This window comes from Ranitomeya variabilis, chromosome 2, assembly GCF_051348905.1.
Source record: "Ranitomeya variabilis isolate aRanVar5 chromosome 2, aRanVar5.hap1, whole genome shotgun sequence".
Classification (NCBI taxonomy): Eukaryota; Metazoa; Chordata; class Amphibia; order Anura; family Dendrobatidae; genus Ranitomeya; species Ranitomeya variabilis.
This window is the reverse complement of record NC_135233.1, coordinates 80277560-80291073: the sequence shown is the minus strand read 5'-3', so window position 1 is coordinate 80291073 and position 13514 is coordinate 80277560. Positions and strand designations below refer to the sequence as shown.

Genomic DNA, 13514 nt, shown 5'->3' with positions numbered 1-13514 from the left:
GCTGTCGCTATCGCTGCAGTGTCGCTTAGTGTGACGGTACCTTTAGACCAGGAGATTATGGCTGTATCCTCACATCTCACACATTGAGAAACCTGCTCTAAGCTATAGTGGGGCTGTGTTCTTTTTCTGATGCATTGCTTGTTGCTTATGCTTTTTTCATAGGTTGAAAATGACTTAGGTCCATCAAGTTCAACTTTTCTCCACCAATTGTTCATTTTGTCACTTTATTAACTAAAACCCACAATGTTATGTGTATTGAGGAAATCATCCAGATCTTTTGTAAAAGCTGTTATAGCTGTTACTAGCTCGTGTGGTCGGCATTCCAAAGTCTGACTGTTCTAACTGTAACGAACCCTTTCCTATTTAGCTGCCAGAATCGCCTTTCTTCCACCTGTAATGATTGCCCACTGGCCCAAGTATGGTCCTTGCAAGGAATAATTCATTAGCTAGAACATTTTATTGACCCCACATATATTTATAGATGTTACTGAGATCTCATGTAAGAAGCCCAATTCTTCCATCTCTCATCATATCAGAGGCCTTCCAACCCATGTAATAATCTAGTTTCCCACCTTTGAACTGATTCTACTTTCTGAATATCCTTTTAAATGCACAGACTAAAACTGGATCCTATATTCTAGATGTGGCCAGCGTCATAGAGGGAGAAGAAAGAAGAAGTACACCCCCTGTGAAAACTCTGGCAATTCCCACTCTGATTTCACAAAAGTTTCCTCAGTAATGACAAGTATCTTGATTACTAATATCTACTTACCTGAGAGGCAGATATAAAAAAAAGTTTTATTCCACTTTACAGCCAATATTACATGATGTGTCCAGTTCAACATGAAAAATGTGTGGTGAATAGTCTTCTTTAAGATTCTGAGACAGTTTTTTCATAACATATTGTTCTCCATTAGAGTGGTAAAATTTGCTCAATTTAAACGGCATTTATGGCCCTGGACTAGACCGCGACGCCCATCGGACCAGACTGCAGCGGGACCGCCCCTGGGTGAGTATAATCTAACCTCTTTTTCTCATCTTTCAGGATACATCGGGGTCTTATCTACAGCATTACAGAATGCTGTAGATAAGCCCCTGATGCCGGTGAGCTTAGCTCATCTTCGATTTTAGGGGTTCAGGTTCCCTTTAATGCTTTACTTACACTGCCATCACTGTCCCCATTATGGCTTACAATCAAGATTCCCCATCAGTATGTCTTTGGAGTGTGGGAAGAACCAAGAGGAAACCCACACAAACTCCTTGCAAACGTTGTCCATGGTGGAATTTTAGCCAAGGACCTCAGTGCTGTAAGACGTTAGTGCTAACCACTGAGCCCATGTTTAATTTTTTTTTTTTCATTAAACATATGGAAGCTTTTGTGTGGGAAGCTTTTAATACTAATTTCAATATTCTACAATACAGGACAGCATGACGAAAAGAGAGATATCCTCAAAAACACCATGATCCCTATGCCTGATGCCGGTGATGAAGTAATCATTATGGGCCCAGATGAGGACGTGGTCATTGCCTCTGACAGTAAGTTAATTTTGTCTCAACCCTGATAGAAAAGATTGCTGACATCACCCACCCCCCAAAAAAACCAAAACAGCTGTTATTTTAACTTTCTTTGCTTGCATAAAAGAAACACTTTATAACAATATGTTATTGATTTGCAGTTTAAAGAGGACTTTTACCCCTAAGTTTTCTGGTTGAACTGGTCACATGATGTAATAGTGACTGCAGAGTGAAATACAATTATTTTGTTATTTTTTTTAATTTTGCATTAGACATTAGTGTGATGACTGATAAATCTCTGGACAGACAGTGTGGGGGAAAGGCAGGACAGCAGAGATGGTGACTGTACTATCAAATAAGGATGAAAGTTAATAGAAGGGTTTGTAATGTGACACAGATAAACTCAGTTGTGCTGCCTCTGCCTCCCCACTGACTCATGCCGAAGGTTAGACCAGGAGATTAGGGCTGTATCCTCACATCTCACACATTGAGAAACCTGCTTTAAGCTATAGTGGGGCTGTGTTCCTTTTCTGATGTGTTGCTTGTTGCGTATGCTTTTCTTCATAGGTTGAAAAAGACCTAGGCCCATCAAGTTCAACCTTTCTCCACCAATTAAGCATTTTGTCACTAAATGAACTATAAGCCACGTTATGTGTAATGAGGAAATCAACCACGTCTTTCTTAAAAGCTGCTATAGTGTCTGCCATTACTACCTCTTGTGGTCGGCATTCCAAAGTCTGACTGCTCTAACTGTAAAGAACCCTTTCCTATTTAGCTGCAGTTATCGTCTTTCTTCCATCGGTAATGAGTGCCCCCTAGTCAAAAGTATGATCCTTGAAAGGAATAAGTCATATGCTAAACCTTTGTATTGACCACACATACATTTATATATGTTAAGGAAATATCATGTAAAAACCCAACTTTTCCACCTCTTATCATATGAGAGGCCTTCCATCCCATGTAATTATCTAATTTCCCACCTTTGAACTGACTCTAATTTCTGAATATCCTTTTTTAAATGTGCAGCCTAAAACTGGATCTCATATTCTAGATGTGGCCAGTGTCATAGAGGGAAAAGAAGTACACCCCCAGTGAAAACTTTCTGGAAATTCCAACTCTGATTTCACAAAAGTTACCTTAGTAACAAGTATTTTGATTAGTGATGAGTAGTGTTGAGCGATACCTTCCGATATCGGAAAGTATCGGTATCGGAAAGTATCGGCCGATACCGTCAAAGTATCGGATCTAATCCGATACCGATACCCGATCCCAATGCAAGTCAATGGGACGAAAATATCGGAATTAAAATAAACCCTTTCTTTCCTTGTAGGTTAATTCTACATGAAGGAAAACAACTAAGAATAATGTAGGCTGTATTGGGGGACGTGGCGGAGACATTAAAGGCACAGAGGTTTAGCCCAATGTAATAGAATAGCAGGATTTTGTTTTTTTTTATGACGTTCGGCGGTAGAAAGATTTTGACTATGTTAATTTTTTTTTTATTTTGTCAGATATTGATGTTTCACTACTTCCACGCCCTTCACCTTCTTTTTTACTTCTCCCACACTTTCTTCTTCATTATCCTCATCATCAGCTTCTTTGACATCAACTTCTTCACCTTATTCATCTTCTTCTTCATCTTCTACCTATTATTTTTTTGGTTACATTGTTCATATTCTTTTTATTTTACTATTATCTTCATCATATTCTACTTCTTCATCATATTCTTATTTGTGACAGGCATTCCCGTAGTTGTTATCTATAAAAGTTTGAAGATTACACCTTCCGTTCTGCCTGTCACAAAACAGTTACATTTGTCCGCGTTCAGTTTGGCCTGCAGCATCAGGCTTTATCCAGGGGCACCACGAGGAGGAACGGACTCACCCCCATACACTGCTTAGTCTTCTTCTGCTTATAATTTAGATAATATTTTTTGCTCTGATATTTAGTGTTATGCTTAATGTTCTTCTGCTCTTTGTTCTGCAGCCTCTTGTTCTTCTGCTTCTCGGTCTTCCAGGTCGTCGTCGTCTCCAGGGTCGTCGTCTCCGGGGTCGTCGTCATCGGGGTGGTCTTCAGGGTCATCGTCTCCAGGGTCGTCGTCATCACGGTGGTTGTCGTCTCTGGTGTCGTCGTCATCTTAGGGGTGGTCTTCCGGGTCATCGTGTTTAGTCTCTTGAACTTGGAAATGTAGCAGAAGGTACAAGAAGGCTGAGAAAATGCCGAGAACCAGCTGATGGAACTGGAACTCGGATGGCTACCCGAAGGTCCAAGAGCCAATGGAACTACCGAGGACCAGCTGACGTTACTGGAACCCGGTTACTAAGCAGGAGGTACCCGTGCCTGAAAGCACTACCAAGGACCACCTGACGTTGGTGGAACTCGGATACCCAGAGGGAGGCACCTAAGCCAAAGGCTCTGCCCGGAACCAGCTGACGGTACTGGAACCAGGATGGGGAGCAGAAGGTACAAGAGCAAAAGACACTGCCGAGAACCAGCTGACGGTGCTGGAACCCGGATGGGTAGCCGAAGGTCCAAGAGCCAATGGAACTACCGAGGACCAGCTGACGTTACTGGAACCCGGTTACTAAGCAGGAGGTACCCGTGCCTGAAAGCACTACCAAGGACCACCTGACGTTGGTGGAACTCGGATACCCAGAGGGAGGCACCTAAGCCAAAGGCTCTGCCCGGAACCAGCTGACGGTACTGGAACCAGTATGGGGAGCAGAAGGTACAAGAGCAAAAGACACTGCCGAGAACCAGCTGACGGTGCTGGAACCCGGATGGGTAGCCGAAGGTCCAAGAGCCAATGGAACTACCGAGGACCAGCTGACGTTACTGGAACCCGGTTACTAAGCAGGAGGTACCCGTGCCTGAAAGCACTACCAAGGACCACCTGACGTTGGTGGAACTCGGATACCCAGAGGGAGGCACCTAAGCCAAAGGCTCTGCCCAGAACCAGCTGACAGTACTGGAACCAGGATGGGGAGCAGAAGGTACAAGAGCAAGTGTCTGCGTGGCTTTTGCAGGACACGATGCCGGCTGCACAGCAGGGGAACAGCTGGCGGTGCTGAACCCCACTGACACATTGGCGAGGTGTTTGGCTCTGTGCAGCCAGCACTTCCGGACAGCAACTAGCGTTGTTGGAGCCCGGGCTCTGCCGGTGGAGCAGAGTGTAGGCCGAAGCCTAATTGAACCGATTTCAAAGGTAACCTTTAACCCCCCCCTCAGGGGTTACAAACTAGAAGAGCCACAGCTTATGCAGCAGTAGTGCCGCACAAGTCAAAGGTTGCTCTTTTAATTTTGCTCCTTGCACACGCCGAATGAAACACGTATAACATTTAGCCCTTTATACAGTCAAACTGTGTTGGAGGCGCGAGTTCCCTTTGTAATGAGACGCAGCACAGATGTCAAGAATCCCACCTTGGTGCTGGGTGCAGCCTCCTGAGCGTTGTTATTTGCTGTACAGGAGTCTGCGCTGTCGTGTTATCCCCCGGCCTAGCGCTGTTAGCGCTGCCCATCTTCTGACCTCATTTAATGTCGGCCGGTGCGGTTCGCGATGACCATGAATCCCAGCCCCGCAGTGTCTTAACATTGTTAAAACACTGCGGGGCTGGGATTCATGGCCTGGCGCAGCACATATGTTGGCCTCTCGCACTCGGGTCCTTACACCCGCTTCAGACTGTGCGGCGTCAGCTGATCCCTTATCGCATGCCACGGCCATGAAGCCGCACAGTCTGAAGAAGGCGGAAGGAGATGAGTGACAACAGGCGAAGATATGCACTGCTCATGCCCATCAATCACACCCTCGCAGTCCCAATAAATAAGACACCGAGGGGCGTTGTGTGGGTCAGGGCGGCCGCAGAGGCGCAGGCAGCCAAAGAATGATGCCAGAAGACGGGCAGCGCTACCAAGGGGGTTGCAGCGTGTCATTACAAAGGAAAGTCACACCACCGGGACGGTTAAATGGTCACACAGAGGACACATTTTAGACGTGTTTTCAGTTCCACATGTGCGAGGAGAATACGTTTATGAGCCACCTTGCACACATGCAGCATTACCGCTGTACGAGGTGGCTGTAAAACGTACAAACGCCTGGGGGAGGGGGGACAGGTTCCCTTCAATTTCAGTTCTTGTGTCTGCGTGGCTTTTGCAGGACACGATGCCGGCTACACAGCAGGGGAACAGCTGGCGGTGCTGGACCCCACTGACACATTGGCTGGTGTTTTTCTCTGTGCAGCTAGCAGTACCGGGCCCCAACTGGCGGTGTTAGAGCCCGGGGTCAGCAGGAGGAGGAGCAGGAGGAGGAGCAAGGGGGAGGGGAGTGTAGGCCGAAGCCTGCAGTGGCGGCAGCTTTGGGTCTGTTGTGCCTGCGTGGCGGTCGCAGGACACGTTGCCGGCTACACAGCAGGGGAACAGCTGGCGGTGCTGAACCCCACTGACACATTGGCGAGGTGTTTGGCTCTGTGCAGCCAGCACTTCCGGACAGCAACTAGCGTTGTTGGAGCCCGGGCTCTGCCGGTGGAGCAGAGTGTAGGCCGAAGCCTAATTGAACTGATTTCAAAGGTAACCTTTAACCCCCCCTCAGGGGTTACAAACTAGAAGAGCCACAGCTTATGCAGCAGTAGTGCCGCACAAGTCAAAGGTTGCTCTTTTAATTTTGCTCCTTGCACACGCTGAAAGGAACACGTATAACATTTAGGCCCTTACACAGTCAAACTGATTTTGAGGCGTGAGTTCCCTTCGTAAAGAGACGCAGTACAGCTGGCAAAAATGCCACCTTGGTGCTTGGCGCGGCCTCCTGAGCATCGTTATTTGTTGCACAGGAGTCTGCGCTGTCGTGTTATCCCTTGGCCTTGCGCTGTTAGCGCTGCCCATCCTCTGACATCATGTAATGTCGGCCGTTGCGGTTTGCGATGACCATGAATCCCAGCCCCGCAGTGTCTTAACATTGTTAAAACACTGCGGGGCTGGGATTCATGGCCTGGTGCAGTACATATGTTCGCCTCTCGCTTGGTTTCTTACACCCGCTTCAGACTATGCGGCGTCAGCTGATCCCTTATCGCATGCCACGGCCATGAAGCCGCACAGTCTGAAGAAGGCGGAAGGAGATGAGGGACAGGCGAAGAAATGCACCGTTCATGCCCATCAATCACACCCTCGCAGTCCAAATTAATAAGACACCGAGGGGCGTTGTGTGGGGCAAGGCGGCCGCAGAGGCGCAGGCAGCCAAACAATGATGCCAGAAGACGGGCAGCGCTACCAAGGAGCTTGTTGCGTGTCAATACAAAGGAAAATCACACCTGAGGGACGTTTTAATGGTCGCAGAGGACTCATTTTAGACGTGTTCAGTTCCCCATGGGCAAGGAGACTAAGTTTCTGAGCCACCTTGCACACATGCAGCATTACTGTCGTACAAGGTGGCTGTAAAACGTAGAAACACCTGGGGGAGGGGGGACAGGTTTACTTCAATTTCAGTTCTTGTGTCTGCGTGGCTTTTGCAGGACACGATGCCGGCTACACAGCAGGGGAACAGCTGGCGGTGCTGAACCCCACTGACACATTGGCTGGTGTTTTTCTCTGTGCAGCTAGCAGTACCGGGCCCTAACTGGCGGTGTTGGAGCCCAGGGTCAGCAGGAGGAGGAGAGGGAGCAGAGTGTAGGCCAAAGCCTGCACTGGAGCAAGTTGAAAGGGAAACTTTAACCCCCCCCAGGCGTTTGTAGCTGAAAGAGCCATCGTGTACAGCACTAATGCTGGAAAAGGTAAACTTAGCTCTTTTAATTATGGTCCTTGCACATGCTGAACCTAACACTTATGAAAAGTGTCCCCTCCTACCGTGATACCGTCCGGTAGGTGGAACTTTCCTTTGTGATGTGACGCAGCACAGCCGTCATTCTTACCCCCTTGGCGCCGTGCGCCGCCTCCTCAGCGTTGTTTGAATCAGTCCCGGAGCCTGCGCTGTTAGGTTAGCCCTTGGCCATGCACAAATTTTGCGCTGCCCGTCTTCTGACATCATTTGGTGTCAGGCTGGCTGCGCCTGTGCGGCCGCGCTGGCCGAGATCCCGCCTCGTACTGTCTTCTGATTTCATCCCACTGGGGGCCTGAGATCCGTGGCCATGCGCAGTGCATATCCTCGCCTCTCACTCCCCTCCCTACGGCTTCTTCAGACTGTGCGGTGTCACGGCCGTGGCATGCTATTAGGGACCAGCTGACACCGCACAGTTTGAAGAAGCCGTAGGGAGATGAGTGAGAGGTGGAGGTTCAGATATGCACTGCGCATGTCCATGGATCTCAGGCCCCCAGTGGGATGAAATCAGAAGACAGTACGAGGCGGGATCTCGGCCAGCGCGGCCGCACAGGCGCAGCCAGCCTGACACCAAATGATGTCAGAAGACGGGCAGCGCAAAATGTGTGCATGGCCAAGGGCTAACCTAACAGCGCAGGCTCCGGGACTGATTCAAACAACGCTGAGGAGGCGGCGCACGGCGCCAAGGGGGTAAGAATGACGGCTGTGCTGCGTCACATCACAAAGGAAAGTTCCACCTACCGGACGGTATCACGGTAGGAGGGGACACTTTTCATAAGTGTTAGGTTCAGCATGTGCAAGGAGCACCACGAAAAGAGGCACTTTTTCCCTTTGCATCATTACTGCTGCACAAGGTGGCTCCTTCAGTAACAAACGCCTGGGGGGGGTGACAGGTTCCCTTAAATTTAACTTGTTGTGCCTGCGTGGCGGTCGCAGTACACGTTGCCGTATACACAGCAGGGGAACAGCTGGCGGTGCTGAACCCCACTAACACATTGGCGAGGTGTTTGGCTCTGTGCGTACAGCACTTCTGGACGGCAACTAGCGGTGTTGTAGCCCAGGGACAGGTGGAGGAGGAGGAGGTAGGAGGAGGTAGGAGGGATTGCCACACACACAGCAGGGGAACAGCTGACGTTACTGAACCCCAATAACAGAGGAGGGACTGTTGACTGTGCGTACAGCACTACCAGGCAATAACTAGCGGTGTTGGAGCCCAGGGACAGGTGGAGGAGGAGGAGGTGGAGGAGGGATTGCCACACACACAGCAGGGGAACAGCTGACGTTACTGAACCCCAATAACAGAGGAGGGACTGTTGACTGTGCGTACAGCACTACCAGGCAACAACTAGCGGTGTTGGAGCCCAGGGACAGGTGGAGGAGGAGGAGGTGGAGGAGGTAGGAGGGATTGCCACACACACAGCAGGGGAACAGCTGACGTTACTGAACCCCAATAACAGAGGAGGGACTGTTGGGACTGTGCGTACAGCACTACCAGGCAACAACTAGCGGTGTTGGAGCCCAGGGACAGGTGGAGGAGGAGGAGGTGGAGGAGGGATTGCCACACACACAGCAGGGGAACAGCTGACGTTACTGAACCCCAATAACAGAGGAGGAACTGTTGGGACTGTGCGTACAGCACTACCAGGCAACAACTAGCGGTGTTGGAGCCCAGGGACAGGTGGAGGAGGAGGAGGTGGAGGGATTGCCACACACACAGCAGGGGAACAGCTGACGTTACTGAACCCCAATAACAGAGGAGGGACTGTTGACTGTGCGTACAGCACTACCAGGCAACAACTAGCGGTGTTGGAGCCCAGGGACAGGTGGAGGAGGAGGAGGTGGAGGAGGGATTGCCACACACACAGCAGGGGAACAGCTGACGTTACTGAACCCCAATAACAGAGGAGGGACTGTTGACTGTGCGTACAGCACTACCAGGCAACAACTAGCGGTGTTGGAGCCCAGGGACAGGTGGAGGAGGAGGAGGTGGAGGAGGGATTTCCACACACACAGCAGGGGAACAGCTGACGTTACTGAACCCCAATAACAGAGGAGGGACTGTTGACTGTGCGTACAGCACTACCAGGCAACAACTAGCGGTGTTGGAGCCCAGGGACAGGTGGAGGAGGAGGAGGTGGAGGAGGGATTGCCACACACACAGCAGGGGAACAGCTGACGTTACTGAACCCCAATAACAGAGGAGGGACTGTTGACTGTGCGTACAGCACTACCAGGCAACAACTAGCGGTGTTGGAGCCCAGGGACAGGTGGAGGAGGAGGAGGTGGAGGAGGGATTGCCACACACACAGCAGGGGAACAGCTGACGTTACTGAACCCCAATAATAGAGGAGGGACTGTTGACTGTGCGTACAGCACTACCAGGCAACAACTAGCGGTGTTGGAGCCCAGGGACAGGTGGAGGAGGAGGAGGTGGAGGAGGTAGGAGGGATTGCCACACACACAGCAGGGGAACAGCTGACGTTACTGAACCCCAATAACACAGGAGGGACTGTTGACTGTGCGTACAGCACTACCAGGCAACAACTAGCGGTGTTGGAGCCCAGGGACAGGTGGAGGAGGAGGAGGTGGAGGAGGGATTGCCACACACACAGCAGGGGAACAGCTGACGTTACTGAACCCCAATAACAGAGGAGGGACTGTTGACTGTGCGTACAGCACTACCAGGCAACAACTAGCGGTGTTGGAGCCCAGGGACAGGTGGAGGAGGAGGAGGTGGAGGAGGGATTGCCACACACACAGCAGGGGAACAGCTGACGTTACTGAACCCCAATAACAGAGGAGGGACTGTTGACTGTGCGTACAGCACTACCAGGCAACAACTAGCGGTGTTGGAGCCCAGGGACAGGTGGAGGAGGAGGAGGTGGAGGAGGTAGGAGGGATTGCCACACACACAGCAGGGGAACAGCTGACGTTACTGAACCCCAATAACACAGGAGGGACTGTTGACTGTGCGTACAGCACTACCAGGCAACAACTAGCGGTGTTGGAGCCCAGGGACAGGTGGAAAAGCAGAGGAACACAATGTAGGCCGAAGCCTGAGAAAGTCGAAAGGGAACCTTTAACCCCCCCCCCCAAGGCGTTTGTAGCTGAAAGAGCCAGCTTGTGCAGCACAAAAGATGCAAAAGGAAAAGGTGGCTCTTTTCATCATGCTCCTTGCAAACACAGAACTAAACACTTATAAAATGTGTCCCCTGAAACCGTGAAACCGTCCCGGAGGTGGGACTTTCCTTCGTAATATGACGCAGCACAGCCGTCATTCCTCCCCCCCGGGCGCCGCGCCCCGGCTCCTCAGCGTAGTTTGATTCCGTCCCGGAGCCTGCGCTGTTATGTTATCCCTTGGCCAGGCACACTTAGCGCAGCCCATCTTCTGACATCATTTGGTGTCAGGCTGGCTGCGCCTGTGCGGCCGCGCTGGCCGAGAGCCCGCCTCGCAGTGTCTTCTGATTTTATCCCACTGGGGGCCTGGGATCCATGGCCATGCGCAGTGCATATCCTCGCCTCTCACTCCCCTCCCTACGGCTTCTTAAGACTGTGCGGTGTCACGGCCGTGGCATGCTATTAGGGACCAGCTGACACCGAACAGTCTGAAGAAGCCGTAGGGAGATGAGAGAGAGGTGGAGGTTCAGATATGCACTGCGCATGTCCATGGATCCCAGGCCCCCAGTGGGATTAAATCAGAAGACACTGCGAGGCGGGCCCTCGGTCAGCGCGGCCGCACAGGCGCAGCCATCCTGACACCAAATGATGCCAGAAGACGGGCAGCGCTAAGTGTGCCTGGCCACGGGATAACATAACAGCGCAGGCTCCGGGACGGAATCAAACAACGCTGAGGAGCCGGGGCGCGGCGCCGGGGGGGGAGGAATGACGGCTGTGCTGCGTCATATTACGAAGGAAAGTCCCACCTCCGGGACGGTTTTACGGTATCAGTGGACACATTTTATAAGTGTTAAGTTCTGCGTGTGCAAGGAGCTAAACCAAAATAGCTACCTTTTCCTTGTGCAGCATTACTGCTGCACAAGGAGGCTCTTTCAGTAACAAACGCCTTGGGGGGGGGGGGACAGATTCCCTTACATTTCAGTTGTTGTGTCAGCGTGGCGGTCGCATGACACATTGCCAGCTACACAGCTGGGGATCAGCTGACGTTACTGAAACCCAAGAACACTGGGTCGTATGTTTTGACTGTGCAGACGGCACTTCTGAGCCTCAACTGGCGGTGTTGGAGCCCAGGAATTTAAGTTCAGGTGGTAGAAAGATGAACACAACAGGAGACCTGGATAACGTATACAGTGACCTAATTATTTAATCAGGAGGAGGAGTGGCAAATTCCTGCGAGATCCAGGCCTTGTTCATTTTCAGGAAAGTAAGCCGGTCAACGTTATCGGAGGATAGTCGCATGCGACGGTCAGTTAGTACACCACCTGCAGCACTAAAGACACGTTCCGATAATACACTGGCCGCAGGGCAAGCCAGCACCTCCAATGCATACTGGCTTAGCTCTGGCCATGTATCCAGCTTTGAGACCCAAAACTTGAAAGGGGAAGAGCCGTCTGGGAGTACAGCAAGAGGGCAAGACATGTAGTCTGTCACCATCTGACGGAACCGTTGCCTCCTGCTGACTGGAGCCGTCTGTGATGGTGTAGACTTTTGTGGGGGGCACAGAAAACTGTGCCACAGTTGGGCCATACTGGTCTTGCCTTGGGCAGAGGCACTGCTTCTGCTCCCTCTTTGTGCAGAGCCTCCACCACTGCCTGGACGCACTGAGCTGCTTTGGAATGCACTAGCAGCACTTCTCTCAGTTGGAATGGAGAAGATGATGGAATTGACCAGTGTGTCTTGGTACTCCCGCATTTTTCGCTCCCGGTTCAACGGTGTGATGAGGCTTTCTACGTTGTCCCGGTAGCGAGGATCGAGGAGGGTGAACACCCAATAATCAGACATGTTGAGAATGTGGGCGATGCGGCGGTCGTTTCTCAGGCACTGCAGCATGTAATCCACCATGTGCTGCAGACTGCCAACTGCCCAAGAAACGCTGTCCCCTGCTGGAGGCGTGATCTCTGCCCGCTCGTCATCACCCCACCCTCGCTGTACACACTGAGTACTGGACAATTCGGTAACTCCCTCCTCTGGACGGATGTCTTCCTCCTCCATTGACTCCTCCTCATCCTCCTCACAAACTGTCCCCTGCCTAAGCGTTTGTGAGGAACCACGTGGCGCTGACTGTCCAGAAGATGATGGAAATGGTGAATCCTCATCCTCCACCTCTTCCACAACATCATCCCTTAGCGCTTGCAGTGATTTTTCAAGCAGGCAGATAAGGGGGACAGTCATGCTGACTAGTGCATCATCTGCACTCGCCATCCGCGTGGAATAATCAAAGGGACGCAAAACCTGGCAGACGTCATTCATAGTGGCCCACTCTGTGGTTGTGAAGTCTGTACGGCGCTGAGTGCGACTTCTTTGCGCCTGAAGCAGCTGGTACTCCATTACAGCTTGCTGCTGCTCACACAACCGCTCCAACATATGTAACGTGGAATTCCACCTGGTAGGTAGGTCACATATGATGCGATGTTCCGGCAGGCGGTGTCGGCGCTGCAGAGCCGCAATGCGCGCTTTTGCCGTGCTGGAACGCCGCAAGTGAGCACACTCTAGGCGGACCTTGTGCAGCAGTGCATCAAGATCCGGATATTCCCTCAAAAAGCTCTGCACGACCAAATTGAGCACATGTGCCAGACATGGGATGTGAGTGAGGTTGCCGAGGCCCAGAGCTGCCACCAGATTTCGGCCATTATCACACACTACCATGCCTGGCTGGAGATTCGCTGGCACAAACCACACATCGCTCTCCTGCTTGATGGCATTCCAGAGCTCCTGCGCTGTGTGGCTACGATTCCCCAAAAAAATTAATTTCAAGACGGCCTGTTGACGTTTGGCCACGGCTGTGCTCATGTCGGTCATAACAGGTACACGTTCATCACAGGTCCATGTGGAGGTGGACTGTGACGGCTCCTGCAGCGATGATTCTGAGGAACTGGTGTAAGAGGAGGAGTCAATGCGTACAGAATGGATTCCTGCAATCCTTGGAGTGGGCAGGACACGTCCTGCGCCACTCGCACGGTCTGTACCCGGCTCAACGACATTAACCCATTGGGCAGTGAGGGAAAGGTATCGCCCCTGT

At 51.3% G+C, this 13514-nt stretch overlaps 1 long non-coding RNA gene across 1 annotated transcript in view; it reads left to right on the top strand.

Annotated features, from left to right (window-relative positions):
* Positions 1 to 1502: 1502 nt before the first annotated feature.
* LOC143809117 (uncharacterized) overlaps positions 1503 to 13514 on the top strand; it is a 28372-nt gene continuing 16360 nt past the window's right edge. The window contains exon 1 of the long non-coding RNA XR_013222077.1: positions 1503 to 1536. This is a non-coding gene — a long non-coding RNA (uncharacterized LOC143809117). The remainder of the gene's footprint in view (positions 1537 to 13514) is intronic.